Here is a 4,661-nt window from a genome sequence, read left to right on the forward strand (position 1 = left end):
CAGCATGATGCTAGTATCTTTAATATGTTGTGACTGCAGATGGAGCTGCCACTATTGAAGCCTTGTGGGCAGAACTTGCCCGAGCCAAGGAACAAGCGAGGTTGGGTAATGCGGCTGCTGTGAAGGCGGCCGAAGAGTTGCAAGCTGAGAAGGCCGCGCATGGCGAGACCCGAGACAAGATGGCCAAGATGGCTATAGAATTAAAAGCCGCCGCTGACCGTTGCCGGGTTCTTGAAAAGGAAAACCAAGTGAAGGAATCGGACCTTGAGAAGGCTGATGCAACAAAAAAGGATCTTCGCTCTGCTATGAGGGCAAAGAAGGAGGAGCTGCAGGAAGCCGGGGATATTGTAGCTGGGAAATCCTTTATGTTGCGGAGGAAATTCGGAGATCCACGGTATGCCCCTCTGGATCGGCTGTGGAGTTCGGAGGATGTGTATATGGATTTGGCGGCGAGCGCTGCCGATGCGGCCAAGTACTTCCAGGGTCAGACGGACCGTGAAGTAGACCAGCTGTTTTGGAGACAATTCCATTCTCCCGAGCATCCACTTTCATTGACTGACCAATTAGCCGAATGGGCCGAACTAAATGTAACATCCCAAATTTTCAATTTGGAATGTTATACACTAGATCATCATGCATATCATATTTTCTTGCATTTTGGTTGATCCTAGAAATTTCACGCAACTCGAGGACCCTCGGAGAGAGTTGGAGATTTCGTCATTTTCATATTTGAGAGTTTTCTCGAAATTTGAAAAAAGGATCATTTGATTTATTTATTTTATCTTCAATAATTTTCCGGTGTCAAAATATATGAGAGAGGGAATAATATGACTTTCCCAAAATTTAGGAAAAATGAAGATTTAATGAATAAGTCAAATTTTGGATTTTTCCGGAGTTTATTCGCATTTTATTTGGATAGGGAAAAATGCGTGTTTTCGAAAATTGCATTTTAGGTCCGGAGTAAAGTATATTTTGTTCGACTCATTTTTAGGAGTCGGGGAAAATTTACTTTAGATTTTTCGGAGTTCGTTTAGTTCTCTTTTTGTTTTTTTTCTGCGCGCGAAACCGTTTAAAAAAAAAAGGGGGGGAACTCCCGCCAGGCCAGCCGGGCCAAAGGCCCAGCCAGCAGGCCACCCCAGCCCCCAGTCGCGCGTGCGCAGCGCCAGCGCCAGGCGCCGCCAGGCCGCCGCCTCGCCTTGCTTCTTAGCCGAATCCTAGTAGGATTCTTAGCCCCTCTTTCCTTTGTTCCGTTTTCCTTTTTCTTCTAGGACTCTTTTTCCTACTCTATTTCTTGTCCCCTACCCCAAGTCTCCTCACCCCTCCCCAATATAAATACCCCAACACCCCCCTCTAAACCCATCAAATCAAGCCCCAAGCCCTCCACCGCACCCCACCCCGCGCCCTACACCGCCGCCGCGCCACCCCACGCCCTACCCCGCGCCCCTCACCCGCCGCCTTGTGCCCTAGCGCCGCCGCCGCACCTTGCCCACGCCGCCGCCCTACGCCACGCCGCCGGAGCCCCTCGGCGGAGACCTCGCCGGAAGTTGCCCTGCGTCTCTTTTCCTTGGATCGTTTTCTTCTAATCGTTCCGATTCTTTTCTTCTCTTCTGATTCGTTTTCTAGATCGGTTTTCCGTTTCTTTTTCAGTTTTCTTCTCCGAAACCCTAGATCGGATTCGTTTTCTTTTCCGATTTAGTTGTCTTTGGACCGTTCGCCGGACCGTTCGTCCTAACGAACGTGATCACCGGATTCTTCTAGGTTAACGAACGTCCGTTCGTTTAACCGTTCTTCTTTTTCTTCTCGTCGGATTTATTCCGCGATCGCGATCTCAGATCCGATTTTCGTTCTAGTCTTTCTTCTCGCTCGTTTATCGGAATCAGGTGATTCAAGCGCCTGGAATTTCGTTTCGAAACCGCCGTTCCGTCTAATCAACTTAAACAAGTTTTTGCCTGGTAAAATTTGACCTAGATTTAACTTGCTAGAACCGAGTTGTTTCTTCCGCCGTTTGTTTTCCGTTTCTTTGTTCGGTTCGTTCTTTCTTTGCAACCGGAGTTCTTAAGTTGAACTTTCTGGTTCGTTCTCTTGTTCGAGTTTTACCTATGCATTAGATGAGTACTTATTGTGTGCTTGTTGTTTGTCTGCGATAGATTACCCGGATTGCACCGCCTGTTACTTCGAAACCCTAGGACTCGCGGATCATCAGCCAGGCAAGTAACACTTTGATCATACCTTTTCTACAACCCATGTTTTATTGCATTAGATCAATCCTCTCACACTGCATGATTAGGATCTAATTAAATTGTGGGATGGGAAGTAGATGAGGTAGTACCTATTACCTACATTATTATGAAACCTTTGGGAGTTACTTCTACGTTTGCTTATTATGCCATGCTATGCTAGTAGACGTGGATTGGGTGAGTGATATTTCCATGATAGATGTGAGTTGATAATTTTAATGGTTTATTTAAGGTGGCAACTTAAACACACATCTGGGTGGATTGAGGCACCTGATGTCTATCAGGACTTGCCTGTTTTATTTTGGACCGCCACCCAGGCTCAAAGGGATCATAAGATCTTTCATGCTAGAAACTTCTGTGTGCAGCCACAAGCCATTCTGGGCTCTGGCATAGTTGACTAAGTTGTGCGAACTCTTACCGGGTGGACTAGCAGATGTAGGGGTTGTAGGTGGTACGGTCTACCCCACATGTAAGGTGCTAGCGCTTCTGAAAGACTATGTCTCGGTCATCCGTTTCTCAAACACCATGTAGTGCGAGAAAACAAACGGGGGCGATCGAGTCATGTGGGGAAAAGTGCGCAAACCTCTGCAGAGTGTACAAACTAATCATGATTAGCCGTGTCCCCGGTTATGGACAACTTGAGTATCTAGTACTTGAATATCATGTGAACCTCAACATGTTGCCTCTAATTAATGTTGTTGGGTTTTAATTATTTTTAGTTGGGATTGAGAATGCTGTCAACCATTCTCAATGTTTAACAACCACCATGATAGTTAAATAAACTTATTCCTTTGCAGTAGGGAAAAACTGGCTTTACGCAAAACTGTAACCATAGAGCTTTCCACCAGCCATATATGCATATAGTATAGCTGTTTCATTCCATTACTCTCTATGTGTTACATTGCCAGCATATTCCATGTGCTGACCCGTTTTCGGGCTGCAACTTCTCATGTTGCAGACTTTTCAGACGACGATTGAGGTGTTTTAGGTCGTGGTTCTATACTCAGTGATGCCGTTGGAGTTGATGGACCCATTTATCTTCCAAGTCTTCCGCTGTTATCGACACTAGATGGCCTTAAGCCATGTTTATTGTAATAAGTTCTCTTTGAGACAATGTTGTAATAAGTGTGTGATTGCCACTCTGCTATAAATCCTTCGATGTACTGTGTGGTGTCAGCATTACTGATCCAGGGATGACACGCCACGAGTTGAGACAACTTCTCATCTTTCATCCAGGAGTTAAACCAGCACATTCGCCGCCACGAGAACCAGATGTGCAATGATATGATAGAGTTGAAGAATGCAAAGGCAAGGATCATCGAGCTAGAAGGAGAAATGAGGTCTACACGCAAGGACTACATGGACGAGATCGTAGCTCTAGCAAGGCACAATGGCGATCTTAAGCAGGAGATTGAAGGACTCAAGAGGAAGTTAGCATCCCAGGAGGACGACGAGTACGTCGCATGTCCGGACAACTACATCCTCATCGACGACACCGATTCGGATCCAAGTGAACCCGACTTCCACCGGTTCAAATTTCTAGATGACCACCAAATAGTAGTAGTATTTCCCCCATGTAAACATTATAGTCGAGCACTTTTGCGATAGTTTTAGACCTTTTGTAAGCCCTTGTTTGATTGATTGAAGTGAATTGTGTGTTTTTGCCTCATGTGCATATGGGTAGCGTTTTCCCTTTAGACCCCCTCTATTCTCAACTCTCGTCTTTTCTAAACCCTCAGATGCCTCCGAGACGTGACAATGGATTCCCACCGGAGCTCACTCAGTTGATCCAGCAACAGAATCAATTGATGCAGATGTTAGTTCAGAACCAGCAGAACAACAACAACAACCCACCACCACCACCACCTGTTGACCACTTAGCCTGTTTTCTTAGGCTTAATCCGCCGGTGTTTTCCAGTAGCACCGAGCCAATAGTAGCAGACGATTGGCTCCGCAAGATAGGAAGGGAGTTGACCACTGCAGGATGCACGAATGGTGAGAAAGTGAAGTTTGCCGCTCACCAGCTTGACGGACCCGCGGCAGCATGGTGGGAGAATTTCACAGCACTTACCCAGTTGACACTGTCACATGGGATCAGTTTCAGCAAGCTTTCCGCACTGCCCATGTTTCAGCAGGAGCTATGGCCATAAAGAAGCGTGAGTTTCGCAACTTACGCCAAGGAGCAAGGACAGTTGGCCAGTACGTTGATGACTTCAGCAAGTTAGCGCGTTATGACCCAGATGACGTTGCTACGGATGCAGCTAAGCAGGAGAAGTTTCTGGAAGGATTGAATGATGAGCTAAGCATGCAGTTGATGGTAGCGAGTTTCAACAACTACCAGGAGTTGGTAGATCGTGCCATCATGCTTGAAGGGAAGCAACAGTAGATTGAGAACCGTAAGAGGAAGTATGGACAGGGGAAGCA

The sequence above is a fragment of the Triticum urartu genome, chromosome 4, assembly GCF_003073215.2.
Source record: "Triticum urartu cultivar G1812 chromosome 4, Tu2.1, whole genome shotgun sequence".
NCBI lineage: Eukaryota > Viridiplantae > Streptophyta > Magnoliopsida > Poales > Poaceae > Triticum > Triticum urartu.